Here is a 15000-nt window from a genome sequence, read left to right as displayed (position 1 = left end):
GGCACACTTTTTTTTAACAGAAGAAGAAAATAGCTTGCATTGGATTCAGTTCAAAAATATTTAGACCCTTTTTTTTTAATGGCTTGTCTTTGCTCCGCCCACCAGAGCTCCGGATTGGCCGGCGAGGACCTGGCCCACACGCTGCAAGGCTTGGGATTGGACGAAGGGATTGGAGCAGGGGAAGGGGGCGGGGAAGACGCCAACATTCTACCCATCATGCACTCCATCATGCAGAACCTGCTTTCCAAAGAGGTGCTGTACCCGTCTCTGAAAGAGATCACAGAGAAGGTAACCAGGCGCTCCCCCAGCCCCGCCCCTGCGTGGGGGACCCCCCCTGTCTCTGCCGGCTTACACTCCCAGTGACTTCACTAGACCCCTCCTCCCTGTTGTGTCGTTGCAGTACCCTGATTGGCTGAGCTGTCACCGGGAGTCCCTCCCCCCGGGCGAGTTCAAGCGTTTCGAGGAGCAGCACAGACTCATGGGAGAAATCTGCCGGCAGTTTGAGAGTGCGGGGGGGGAGCAGTCTCAATTCGAGAGCGTCCTGGAGCTCATGCAGAAGGTGTGTGTGTGTGTGTGTGTGTGTGTGTGTATCCTGGAGCTCATGCAGAAGGTGTGTGTGTGTGTATCCTGGAGCTCATGCAGAAGGTGTGTGTGTGTCTGCGTGTATCCTGGAGCTCATGCAGAAGGTGTGTGTGTGTGTGTGTGTCTGCGTGTATCCTGGAGCTCATGCAGAAGGTGTGTGTGTGTCTGCGTGTATCCTGGAGCTCATGCAGAAGGTGTGTGTGTGTGTGTGTGTGTGTGTGTGTGTGTGCGTGAATCCTGGAGCTCATGCAGGAGGTGTGTGTGTGCGTGAATCCTGGAGCTCATGCAAGAGGTGTGTGTGTATCCTGGAACTCATGCAGAAGGTGTGTGTGTGTGTGTGTGTGTGCGTGAATCCTGGAGCTCATGCAGGAGGTGTGTGTGTATCCTGGAACTCATGCAGAAGGTGTGTGTGTGTGTGTGTGTGTCTGCGTGTATCCTGGAGCTCATGCAGAAGGTGTGTGTGTGTGTGTGCGTGAATCCTGGAGCTCACGCAGAAGGTGTGTGTGTGTGTGTGTGTGTCTGCGTGAATCCTGGAGCTCATGCAGAAGGTGTGTGTGTGTGTGTCTGCGTGTATCCTGGAGCTCATGCAGAAGGTGTGTGTGTGTGTGTGCGTGTATCCTGGAGCTCATGCAGAAGGTGTGTGTGTGTGTGTATCCTGGAGCTCATGCAGAAGGTGTGTGTGTGTGTATCCTGGAGCTCATGCAGAAGGTGTGTGTGTGTGTATCCTGGAGCTCATGCAGAAGGTGTGTGTGTGTGTGTGTGTGTGTGCGTGAATCCTGGAGCTCATGCAGGAGGTGTGTGTGTATCCTGGAACTCATGCAGAAGGTGTGTGTGTGTGTGTGTGTGTGTGTGTGCGTGTATCCTGGAACTCATGCAGAAGGTGTGTGTGTGTGTGTGTGCGTGAATACTGGAGCTCATGCAGGAGGTGTGTGTGTATCCTGGAACTCATGCAGAAGGTGTGTGTGTGTGTGTGTGTGTGTGTGTGTGTGTGTGTGTGTGAATCCTGGAGCTCATGCAGGAGGTGTGTGTGTATCCTGGAACTCATGCAGAAGGTGTGTGTGTGTGTGTGTGTGTGTGTCTGCGTGTATCCTGGAGCTCATGCAGAAGGTGTGTGTGTGTGTGCGTGAATCCTGGAGCTCATGCAGAAGGTGTGTGTGTCTGCGTGAATCCTGGAGCTCATGCAGAAGGTGTGTGTGTGTGTGTGTGTCTGCGTGAATCCTGGAGCTCATGCAGAAGGTGTGTGTGTGTGTGTGTGCGTGTATCCTGGAGCTCATGCAGAAGGTGTGTGTGTGTGTGTGTGTGTGCGTGTATCCTGGAGCTCATGCAGAAGGTGTGTGTGTGTGTGTGCGTGTATCCTGGAGCTCATGCAGAAGGTGAGTGTATCCTGGAGCTCATGCAGAAGGTGTGTGTGTGTGTGTGTATCCTGGAGCTCATGCAGAAGGTGTGTGTGTGTGTGTGTGTGTGTGCGTGAATCCTGGAGCTCATGCAAGAGGTGTGTGTGTGTGTGTGTGTGTGTGTATCCTGGAGCTCGTGCAGGAGGTGTGTGTATCCTGGAGCTCATGCAGGAGGTGTGTGTGTGTGTGTGTGTGTATCCTGGAGCTCATGCAGGAGGTGTGTGTGTGTGTGTGTGTGTGTGTGTATCCTGGAGCTCATGCAGGAGGTGTGTCTGTCTGTTGGGTCAAAAAGCAGATTGATTTATTTCAGGGATATTAAACCCAGGCCCAAAATAAATAAAAAAAAATATGACTTAGTGGTTTATTAATTAATTTCCCGTCCTTTTCTGAGAATGACATTGTGTTTAACCGTAGCATTTGAATTCCACAGTGTTGATTTGAAAAGAATCGCGAGCCCTTGGTTGTTTGTCCCCACCCCCTCCAACTATGCCTTTCATCTGTTTCAGCTTCAGGACCTCGGGCACCCCCCCAAAGAACTGGCAGGAGAGACGGTGAGTCTGTCTGTCTGTCTGTCTTGATAGTTGGTGTCTATCAGTCTGATTCTCATCGTCTGTTTGTGTCTTAAGTACTTACTCCATCTCTCTCTCTCTCTCTCTCCTGACAGCCCCCAGGCTTGAACTTTGACCTGGATGGCCTTAATCTCCCAGGGGCGGGAGGCGGGGAGCAGTGCGCAGTCATGTGACCGCCTCAACCGCCGGCTGATTGGAGGAAAGCAAATGCGTCGTCCGACATTTCAACAAAAAACCTTCCACCAGACCAACGGTTCCGAACGACCTTGGAAAAATAGCAACTGGACAGAGACTCGCACCCGCTGCCCCCGACCCTAACCCCTTCCCCCCCAACTCACGTAGAAGCGTGACGTTCTGCAAAGAGACGTTTCGATGAATAAAGAAAGGACTAAAAAGATAACACATTAAAATGAGTAAATCTTAATGTTGAATGCAGAGGTTTTCACTAAGCCTGTCTTAAACTCTTCTGTGTGTGTGTATATAAAAAATAATAATTAATACTTGAAGGGATCAGCGGAATTTTTTTTTTTTAGCAGAAGAAAATCTACCGTTTCCTTGTGAGGAACTGTTTTTAGCTCGTCCCATGCTTTGCCTTGCCTCTGGTGGTTCGGAGACTCCTGTGTCTCGGCAGAGGAGACACAGCGGTTGGAAAGTGTCCCAGAGGCTGCTGGGAGACGGTGAATTGACACAGGGTGATCGGAGAGGCCCTAGTTTTTATTTTAATTCCTGAAAGACGTTTCCCATTTTGATTGTTAAAGAGTTATTTAGCAGACGCTTTTATCTAAAGCCATTTACAGAGATTAGGGGGGTGAACTCTGCATCATCAACAACTGCTGCTGCTGCTGCTGCAGAGTCACTTCCAATAGGAGCTTGTTTGTTTGACGTCTCATCCTGAAGGACGGAGCACAAGGAGGTTCAGTGACTTGCTCAGGGTCACACACACACAGGGAGTCAGTGGCTGCTGCAGAGTCACTTCCAATAGGAGCTCGTTTGTTTGACGTCTCATCCTGAAGGACGGAGCACAAGGAGGTTCAGTGACTTGCTCAGGGTCACACACACACACAGAGTCAGTGGCTGAGCCGGGTGATTTGAACCTCCTCGTATCCAGACCCCTTTTCTCTAATCCGCTGGACCAGCGAGCCCTCCATAACCACTCACTACAGCAAGCATATGAACTTATCGGTACCTGCGTCTGTGTGTTATTTAGAGATCGGTGAACGCAGACCTCAGCTGGGATTATAAACCCACACTCACTCTCACACACACACACACAGAGACGCGTGTTCCTGCAGATCAAACGACATCAATAAATAAATGGAGCTAGTGTTCAGAATTTTGTTGTTTTTCAAAGAAGCGAATTTGGTAGTGCATGGGTTAATTTTGTTAGCGGTTCACGGGTTCAGCCCTGCCTGTTGATTGGTTTCTCGCTGCGCGATGGTTTAGGAACTATTTTATTCTTTCCTCTCCAGCTGGATGGCTACTGCATCGTAAAAAAAATCGACATTTAAGAAATGTTTTATTTCTGAATCGTTTTATTTTTTATTAAGAACACGGTTCTAAAGCACTACTTCGTCTAATCGCATACTGTATGTGTGATTGTACCTTTTAAAAAATATTAAAAACAACAGAGAGAGTTTTAAAAGTGTCCTTTCAAGTTTTTTTTTTACTGTTAGTTTTTCAATCCTGTTGTCTGGAGGTTCACAACCCAAACACCCCAACGGTAGAGGCGAAAAGTCGCACGACGCAAAGACATTTTCATTTCAATCTGTAGCACAAAAACACTGTTTGGAAAAGGCAAAAGGGTTTGGCTCCCAAGACATTGCTGCCTGGAGTCAGTCCGACGGTCTTGTCAAAACGTGGAACTCTATCTTCGAAAGCCTTTCAGGAAAGCGAACTAGGAGGTAGAATTCTCTGTGCATTTGTCTTCTAAAAACAGAGACGTTTCTGCTTCCTTTTGTGAATATAATTCCTACCAGACAGCGACAAATGTTTAGCATCATCACCCTCTACATAGAATAAACTAAATAATAAACGCTGCTGAGTAATGTTCCCTTGTTAACATATTGAATTCCACCCCCTCTATATAGAATGAACTCCCTCAGCTTCATAGAGTCCAATGAAAGCTGCTGAATAATGTTCCCTTGTTAACATATTGAATTCCACCCCCTCTATATAGAATGAACTCCCTCAGCTTCATAGAGTCCAATGAAAGCTGCTGAATAATGTTCCCTTGTTAACATATTGAATTCCACCCCCTCTATATAGAATGAACTCCCTCAGCTTCACAGAGTCCAATGAAAGCTGCTGAATAATGTTCCCTTGTTAACATATTGAATTCCACCCCCTCTATATAGAATGAACTCCCTCAGCTTCATAGAGTCCAATGAAAGCTGCTGAATAATGTTCCCTTGTTAACATATTGAATTCCACCCCCTCTATATAGAATGAACTCACTCAGCTTCACAGAGTCCAATGAAAGCTGCTGAATAATGTTCCCTTGTTAACATATTGAATTCCACCCCCTCTATATAGAATGAACTCCCTCAGCTTCATAGAGTCCAATGAAAGCTGCTGAATAATGTTCCCTTGTTAACATATTGAATTCCACCCCCTCTGTATAGAATGAACTCCCTCAGCTTCATAGAGTCCAATGAAAGCTGCTGAATAATGTTCCCTTGTTAACATATTGAATTCCACACCCAGCGCTTTGTAGTTTTCCCCCCATAGAGTTAACGCAAAAAACCTACATTTGGACACAGAAGAGATTTCATTCAGCTGTGAACACAAAGACTGAATTTTAAAAAAGGACCCAAGCTATCAGATTCTAAATATTTTTATTAGTAACACGTTTTTTAATATATGTTGGATATTTCAGTGACAAAGCACACATTAGGATTGGTTAACATAGAAGCCAATAGCTGAAGCAGGTAAAGGTCACATGACCGCTATTCTTGGTACAGATCACAAAGGTTTGTATAATCGACCAATCAGAGGGCTCCGTGCGGTGCAGGCTTAACGGAACTGGAGAGGACTGATGCGCAAGCCGAGTGCATCCTTCCCAATCTCTGTGGCCTGAAAACCAGGGGAAAAAAATATATATATATTATCATAAAAACAATGCAATACATTTTATTCTGGGCAGCAGTGTGGAGTAGTGGTTAGGGCTCTGGACTCTTGACCGGAGGGTCGTGGGTTCAATCCCAGGTGGGGGGACACTGCTGCTGTACCCTTGAGCAAGGTACTTTACCTAGATTGCTCCAGTAAAAACCCAACTGTATAAATGGGTAATTGTATGTAAAAATAATGTGATATCTTGTAACAATTGTAAGTTGCCCTGGATAAGGGTGTCTACTAAGAAATAAATAATAATAATAATAATAATAATAATAATAATAAATATTCTGTTTTTACAAAAAAAAACCTTAACCTTAGTCTTAAAAATCAAATACAAAACTTAATTTTTTATTTATCATCATGTACTTTTTTTTCCAATTCAAAATCATAATCTATTTTTTATTTTTCATTAATTTGTAATAAAAACTACACGACACCCTGCCCTGGATGCCCCGAAGCCTGGGGCACGGGTCGAGCGGGGCAGGGGGTTGGTTCTCACCTGGGTGACTCTGCACACCTGTCCCTTGAACTCCGGAGAGTAGCAGGCTCCAGACAGGGGGCACCTCTCCACAGCCTTGCCCCGGTACAGCGGGGTGTACGAGGCGGCGCAGATATCAAAGGGGTTGTGACCGTTGTAGTTGAGCTGGTGAGCGTCCAGCTGAGACTTCTCACAAGCGGCCAGGATCTTACGGGTCTGCAACGAAAGAGGAGAGGCGGTCAACAGAGCTGTGGCAACACCGCGTCTCTGACACGCGTGTGCGTGTGCGTCACTGTAGATCTAACTCGCTGTGATCCTAACTCGCTGCCTCCTGGTTCATATTGTATTCTAGCAGTGTTATTATTATCAGCACTGTCTGTAAACCGCACTGTGTTTAAATATGAATCTTGCATTGTAACCCTGTGACTCCTGTGTGAGTCGCCTGGGATGAAGGAGTCTGCCAAATAAATAATAATAATAATAATAATAATAAATATTTATGTATTTGTCAGACGTCTTTATCCCAGGTGATTCTCCGTTTCTCTACCTGCTGCGCGACTTCGGGTTTGGCGCCCAACTCCAGGAGCCTCCTGGCGAATACGGCAGCGGTCTTGAAGTTCTTGAGTTTGAAGAAGAGGTTCAGGGCTGTTCTCAGGACCAGGATCATGTGGACGGGCTGCAGGTTACAATGGGTGAAGTACGCGGCCATCTGCGTGGAGGAGGAGTTAGAAAACACAGAGAGGAGGAGTTAGAGACAGAGAGGAGGTGTTAGAGAGAGGAGTTAGAGGGAAGGAGGAGTTACAGAGAGGAGTTAGAGAGAGAAGGAGGAGTTAGAAAACTCAGAGAGGAGGAGTTAGAGACAGAGAAGGAGGAGTTAGAGAGAGAAGGAGGAGTTAGAAAACTCAGAGAGGAGGAGTTAGAGACAGAGAAGGAGGAGTTAGAGAGAGAAGGAGGAGTTAGAGACAGGAGGAAGAGTTAGAGAGAGGAGTTAGACACGTAGTATCGTGAAACTCAGAGAGAGAAGGCGTTACAAACTCAGAAAGGTGTTAAACTCAGAGAGAGAGAGAGACACGGAGTTAAACTCAGAGGGAAGTAATTAGTTACCTCACACAGACGTTTCTGCTGCTCCAGCGTTTCTTTCGGGAGCTTCTTTCTCTCGACCTCCATCGTCAAGCCCACGATGTACTCGCGACAGATCGTTATCAACTGCTGAGCCTGAGAGAGGGAGGGGGGGGGAGAGGGAGGGGGGGGGGAGGGAGGGAGGGGAAGGGAGGGAGGGGAGGGAGGGAGGAGGGGAGGGGAGGGGAGGGAGGGAGGGGAGGGGAGGGGAGGGGAGGGAGGGAGGGAGGGAGAGAGCGAGACAGCAGAAGTGAATCGCTGCCCCTCTCACCTCAGTGATCTCCTGTTTACTCTCTCTCACACACACACACACACACACACACACACCCTCCCTCTCACCTCAGCGATCTCCTGTTTACTCTCTCTCACACACACACACACACACACACCCTCCCTCTCACCTCAGTGATCTCCTGTTTACTCTCTCTCACACACACACCCTCCCTCTCACCTCAGCGATCTCCTGTTTACTCTCTCTCACACACACACACACCCTCCCTCTCACCTCAGCGATCTCCTGTTTACTCTCTCTCACACACACACACACACACACACCCTCCCTCTCACCTCAGTGATCTCCTGTTTGCTCTCTCTCACACACACACCCCCTCCCTCTCACCTCAGTGATCTCCTGTTTACTCTCTCTCACACACACACCCTCCCTCTCACCTCAGCGATCTCCTGTTTACTCTCTCTCACACACACACACACCCCCCCTCTCACCTCAGTGATCTCCTGTTTGCTCTCTCTCACACACACACCCCCTCCCTCTCACCTCAGTGATCTCCTGTTTGCTCTCTCTCACACACACACACACACACACACACACACCCTCCCTCTCACCTCAGCGATCTCCTGTTTACTCTCTCTCACACACACACACACACACACCCCCTCCCTCTCACCTCAGTGATCTCCTGTTTGCTCTCTCACACACACACACACCCTCCCTCTCACCTCAGCGATCTCCTGTTTGCTCTCTCACACACACACACCCCCTCCCTCTCACCTCAGTGATCTCCTGTTTGCTCTCTCACACACACACACACCCTCCCTCTCACCTCAGCGATCTCCTGTTTGCTCTCTCTCACACACACACACCCCCACCCCCTCTCACCTCAGCGATCTCCTGCTTGTTCTCCACCACCAGGAGAGGCACGCTCAGCAGGATAGCTCGGAACTTCTCCACTGCCTCCTCAAACTTGCCCCCCGTGGTGAGCTGGTAGCACTGCTGTAGCCGGCCAATCAGATCGGAGAGCTTCAGCCCCACAGCCGGCAGAGAGGACTTGGGAGACGCCTCCTTCCTGAAACGGGGGGGGAGAGCAGAGGCACAGGGGGTTCATCAACACCTCCATCGGACCTGGGGTACGTACCATCCCAAGAGAGAGAGTGTGCCAGGGTTTGGGGGGCAATGCTTGTGTTTCAAATCCTCAATTACTTTTTAAAAAAAAATCAATTCCTCAATTCTTAAATCCCATGTTAACAAGGGAACATTATTCAGCAGCTTTCATTGGACTCTATGAAGCTGAGGGAGTTCATTCTATATAGAGGGGGTGGAATTCAATATGTTAACAAGGGAACATTATTCAGCAGCTTTCATTGGACTCTATGAAGCTGAGGGAGTTCATTCTATATAGAGGGGGTGGAATTCAATATGTTAACAAGGGAACATTATTCAGCAGCTTTCATTGGACTCTATGAAGCTGAGGGAGTTCATTCTATATAGAGGGTGTGGAATTCAATATGTTAACAAGGGAACATTATTCAGCAGCTTTCATTGGACTCTATGAAGCAAAATTAGTTCATGCAAAACTTTTGCCCATAGCTGCATATATAAACAGTGAGACAGCGAGAGGGGGTAGCTGTGTGTGTGGAGACAGCGAGAGGGGGTAGCTGTGTGTGTGGAGACAGCGAGAGGGGGGAGCTGTGTGTGTGGAGACAGCGAGAGGGGGTAGCTGTGTGTGTGGAGGCAGCGAGAGGGGGTAGCTGTGTGTGTGGAGACAGCGAGACAGTGAGAGGGGGTAGCTGTGTGTGTGGAGACAGCGAGAGGGGGTAGCTGTGTGTGTGGAGACAGCGAGAGGGGGGAGCTGTGTGTGTGGAGACAGCGAGAGGGGGTAGCTGTGTGTGTGGAGACAGCGAGAGGGGGGAGCTGTGTGTGTGGAGACAGCGAGAGGGGGGAGCTGTGTGTGTGGAGACAGCGAGAGGGGGGAGCTGTGTGTGTGGAGACAGCGAGAGGGGGGAGCTGTGTGTGTGGAGGCAGCGAGAGGGGGGAGCTGTGTGTGTGGAGACAGCGAGAGGGGGAGCTGTGTGTGTGGAGACAGCGAGAGGGGGGAGCTGTGTGCGTGGAGACAGCGAGAGGGGGGAGCTGTGTGTGTGGAGACAGCGAGAGGGGGGAGCTGTGTGCGTGGAGACAGCGAGAGGGGGGAGCTGTGTGCGTGGAGACAGCGAGAGGGGGGAGCTGTGTGTGTGGAGACAGCGAGAGGGGGTAGCTGTGTGTGTGGAGGCAGCGAGAGGGGGTAGCTGTGTGTGTGGAGACAGCGAGAGGGGGTAGCTGTGTGTGTGGAGACAGCGAGAGGGGGGAGCTGTGTGTGTGGAGACAGCGAGAGGGGGTAGCTGTGTGTGTGGAGACAGCGAGAGGGGGGAGCTGTGTGTGTGGAGACAGCGAGAGGGGGTAGCTGTGTGTGTGGAGACAGCGAGACAGCGAGAGGGGGTAGCTGTGTGTGGAGACAGTGAGACACCGAGAGGGGGTAGCTGTGTGTGTGGAGACAGCGAGACAGCGAGAGGGGGTAGCTGTGTGCGTGGAGACAGCGAGAGGGGGTAGCTGTGTGCGTGGAGACAGCGAGAGGGGGTAGCTGTGTGCGTGGAGACAGCGAGAGGGGGTAGCTGTGTGCGTGGAGACAGCGAGAGGGGGTAGCTGTGTGTGGAGACAGCGAGAGGGGGTAGCTGTATGTGTGGAGACAGCGAGAGGGGGAGCTGTGTGTGTGGAGACAGCGAGAGGGGGTAGCTGTGTGTGTGGAGACAGCGAGACAGCGAGAGGGGGTAGCTGTGTGTGTGGAGACAGTGAGACAGCGAGAGGGGGTAGCTGTGTGTGTGGAGACAGTGAGACAGCGAGAGGGGGTAGCTGTGTGTGTGGAGACAGTGAGACAGCGAGAGGGGGTAGCTGTGTGTGTGGAGACAGTGAGACAGCGAGAGGGGGTAGCTGTGTGTGGAGACAGTGAGACACCGAGAGGGGGTAGCTGTGTGTGTGGAGACAGCGAGACAGCGAGAGGGGGTAGCTGTGTGCGTGGAGACAGCGAGAGGGGGTAGCTGTGTGCGTGGAGACAGCGAGAGGGGGGTAGCTGTGTGCGTGGAGACAGCGACAGGGGGTAGCTGTGTGTGTGGAGACAGCGAGAGGGGGGAGCTGTGTGTGTGGAGACAGCGAGAGGGGGTAGCTGTGTGCGTGAAGACAGCGAGAGGGGGGAGCTGTGTGTGTGGAGACAGCGAGAGGGGGTAGCTGTGTGTGTGGAGACAGGGAGAGGGGGTAGCTGTGTGTGGAGACAGGGAGAGGGGGGAGCTGTGTGTGTGGAGACAGCGAGAGGGGGGAGCTGTGTGTGTGGAGACAGCGAGAGGGGGGAGCTGTGTGTGTGGAGACAGCGAGAGGGGGGAGCTGTGTGTGTGGAGACAGCGAGAGGGGGGAGCTGTGTGTGTGGAGGCAGCGAGAGGGGGGAGCTGTGTGTGTGGAGACAGCGAGAGGGGGTAGCTGTGTGTGTGGAGACAGCGAGAGGGGGTAGCTGTGTGTGTGGAGACAGCGAGAGGGGGGAGCTGTGTGTGTGGAGACAGTGAGACAGCGAGAGGGGGTAGCTGTGTGTGTGGAGACAGCGAGACAGCGAGAGGGGGTAGCTGTGTGTGTGTGGAGACAGCGAGAGGGGCTCACCAGTTGCGTTGGGGGTTCCCTCGCAGCGAGGGCAGGCTGGGCAGCCCCAGGTAGCACGGATGTCCACGCGTGAAGGTCTGCAGGAACAGATGCTTGTAGGGTCTGAAATTCACAACACCGACCTGGTCGTGAAGGAGCTGGGATCCAGAGAACGAACACGAGATGAAAACACGACGTTAAAACAAGGGGGAGAAATCAGCAAACTGGACTTTACCAGCTTCACTACCATTTTTATTTTTTTTTTAACACACACATATTTATCTACCTATAAATTAATATGAATGAATTCTACTGCCTTTTGAAATGTATTTAGGTTTAGCTCGGCTCTGAACGGAATTGTTTTGGATTTGGGGAGTGTCATTTTTGGGGTGCGTTTTAGTTTGTAACGTTGATAAGATTTGTTCTGTGCCTCGGTCTGTCTCTATAGAGGAGAGAGAGAGGCTAGTTTGACACAGAATGGAGGCATCACTGTATATATTGAGTAAGGGTCTACTTTCTCATATGTTCAGATCAGTAACTTGGTTAGGACATTCTTCAGAAGTTACACAACTCGTTTTAATATTAGAGGGCTCTCCAGAAACACATGGATAATATATTTCACAGTGACGCAGACAGACAGACACACAGAGAGACAGGACAGACAGACAGACACACACACACACAGACAGACAGACACACAGACAGACAGAGAGACAAGACAGACAGACACACACACAGACAGACAGAGACAAGACAGACAGACACACAGACAGACAGACACACAGACAGACAGACAGACACACAGACTCACCCTCATGGCGGTTTCAAAGGATCCAGCCAGGATGTGATCCACAGGAAGCTGGGAGTTGTTGCACCACACCTGATTGGGGCTCACGCCTTTGGTGGGCGGGACAAAGAAGCCGTCCTCAACTCCGCCCCCTGAGCCACCGGCCAGTTCCTATTGGACAAAAAAAAAGATAGAGCCTTGCAGTAACCAATCAGAAGTTCAGGAATCATTCACAGAGCCTCGCGGATGGTCCGCTCCAAGTTGAGCAAGAATCGGATCAGCACTTCAAGACACAGTTTAAAAAATAAATAAATTCTAAATGAAAGCGTACGAGTTCAGGAGGCAGGTCCAGGTCTTCCTCCACCTCCCAGCCCCCTCCCTCCTCCTTCCCAGCAGCTCCCTCTTCACCAAATCCATCCTGAGCATCCAGGAAACCATCTGAGAGAGAGAGGAGAGCGAGAGAGAGAGGGGGGAGGGGGAGGGAGAGGGAGAGAGAGAGGGAGAGGGGAGAGAGAGAGAGAGACAGAGAGGGGACAGAGAGGGGAGAGAGGGAGAGAGAGGGGAGAGAGAGACACAAAATAGTTTGATTAGCCCCAGTGTGTCTAGGTAACAAGCTCAGGTGTGTCTTATTAAACTCCTAGTGAAACCAGGACTGGATCACACTGCTGTGCAGCGGGAGTCTGATTCCCAGCCCTGGGTTCGTTGATTACCCAGATGTGAGGTTGGACAAACACAGACTGAGACAGACAGACAGACAGACAGAGACAGACACAGAAACAGAGACACACACACACACAGACAGACAGACACACAGACAAACACAGACACACACACACAGACACACAGACAAACACACACACACACACAGACAAACACACACACACACACACAGACAGACAGACAGACAGGCACACACAGACAGACAGACTCACCTTCATCAAGCTGCAGTTCAGCATCCTCTCCCCAGCCTTCCCCTCCGGCGACTTCCATATCGATATCAGCAGCCATCTGACCAGCTTTCCCTGAGAACACATCAATATAATAAGAGATCAATACCCAGCAATCCATACCCGACAGCTACCCCAGCGAGAACACATCAATATAATAACAGATCAATACCCAGCAATCCATACCCGACAGCTACCCCAGCAAGAACACATCAATATAATAAGAGATCAATACCCAGCAATCCATACCCGACAGCTACCCCAGCAAGAACACATCAATATAATAAGAGATCAATACCCAGCAATCCATACCCGACAGCTACCCCAGCAAGAACACATCAATATAATAAGAGATCAATACCCAGCAATCCATACCCGACAGCTACCCCAGCAAGAACACATCAATATAATAAGAGATCAATACCCAGCAATCCATACCCGACAGCTACCCCAGCAAGAGCACATCAATATAATAAGAGATCAATACCCAGCAATCCATACCGGACAGCTACCCCAGCAAGAGCACATCAATATAATAACAGATCAATACCCAGCAATCCATACCCGACAGCTACCCCAGCAAGAACACATCAATATAATAACAGATCAATACCCAGCAATCCATACCCGACAGCTACCCCAGCAAGAGCACATCAATATAATAACAGATCAATACCCAGCAATCCATACCCGACAGCTACCCCAGCAAGAACACATCAATATAATAAGAGATCAATACCCAGCAATCCATACCCGACAGCTACCCCAGCAAGAGCACATCAATATAATAACAGATCAATACCCAGCAATCCATACCCGACAGCTACCCCAGCAAGAACACATCAATATAATAACAGATCAATACCCAGCAATCCATACCCGACAGCTACCCCAGCAAGAACACATCAATATAATAACAGATCAATACCCAGCAATCCATACCCGACAGCTACCCCAGCAAGAGCACATCAATATAATAACAGATCAATACCCAGCAATCCATACCCGACAGCTACCCCAGCGAGAACACATCAATATAATAACAGATGAATATCTCTCTGTCTGTCTCTATCTCGCTTGCTGTCTCTCCCCCCCTCGCTCTCTCTCTCCCCCCTCTCGCTCTCTCTCTCTCTCCCCCTCTCTCTCTGTCTGTCTCTATCTCGCTTGCTGTCTCTCTCCCCCTTCTCGCTCTCTCTCCCCCCCTCTCGCTCTCTCTCTCTCCCCCTCTCGCTCGGTTTGGTTTGTTCTCTGTGTACAGTTTCACTCATCCAGAACTCTGCTGCTCGCCTGGTGTTCTCTCTGCCTCGCTTCGCCCACGCTACTCCACTACTCCGCTCGCTCCACTGGCTCCCGATCACCGCTCGCATCCAGTTCAAGACTCTTGTACTAGCCTACAGATGCCTTGACCAGACTGCACCCAGCTACCTCCAGACCCTCATCTCTCCCTACACCCCCACTCGACCTCTCCGCTCCTCCTGCACTAGAAGACTGGCTCTACCTCCGCTACGCTCCCCTGCCTCCAGAGCCCGCTCCTTCTCCACCCTTGCTCCGCAGTGGTGGAATGACCTTCCTACAGATGTCAGGACTGCCAGTCCCTGACCACATTCCGGCGCCTCCTTAAGACTCACCTCCTCTGTTTGTATCCTGGGACACTATCACCCTTCATGTAAATGTGCTTTATTTTGCTCTTATCTGCCCCCTATTTTACTGCATTTAATCCTGTACTTCAGAATACTGTAATCTGTCACAAGTTTTTAACCTGTAGTACTTTGTATTTAATCACATCCTGATGTAACTATCACTATTTAATCATATCCTGATGTCACTATCACTATTATCTGCTGTATTATTGAATTGTGGTTTGTCAAACTTGTACTTTACTTGAACAAAAGTTATTGTAGTTCTTGCTCTTACTGTATTACTTGTATTGTAACACTTGAAATGTATTTGCTTACGATTGTAAGTCGCCCTGGATAAGGGCGTCTGCTAAGAAATAAATAATAATAATAATAATAATAATAATAATAATAATAATAAAGCGCTCTGGGGTTCTGTGTGTAAAAGCACATTCGGATCGGATTGTCTCCGTACCCTTGCTGGCGACGGCTCCCTCGAAGA

At 49.8% G+C, this 15000-nt stretch overlaps 1 long non-coding RNA gene and 1 pseudogene across 1 annotated transcript; one reads left to right on the top strand and one right to left on the bottom strand.

Moving 5' to 3' along the window:
• Window positions 1-1983: 1983 nt before the first annotated feature.
• On the top strand, window positions 1984-2733 carry LOC131735563 (uncharacterized). Its single transcript, XR_009327563.1, has 3 exons — window positions 1984-2023; window positions 2483-2527; window positions 2641-2733. It is a non-coding gene; the product is annotated as an uncharacterized LOC131735563 (long non-coding RNA).
• A 1259-nt stretch (window positions 2734-3992) lies between these two features.
• LOC131735554 (coatomer subunit alpha-like) overlaps window positions 3993-15000 on the bottom strand; it is a 19840-nt pseudogene continuing 8832 nt past the window's right edge.

The sequence above is a fragment of the Acipenser ruthenus genome, unplaced genomic scaffold (genome assembly GCF_902713425.1).
Source record: "Acipenser ruthenus unplaced genomic scaffold, fAciRut3.2 maternal haplotype, whole genome shotgun sequence".
Taxonomy (NCBI): Eukaryota; Metazoa; Chordata; class Actinopteri; order Acipenseriformes; family Acipenseridae; genus Acipenser; species Acipenser ruthenus.
This window is presented reverse-complemented; position numbering and strand designations above follow the sequence as displayed.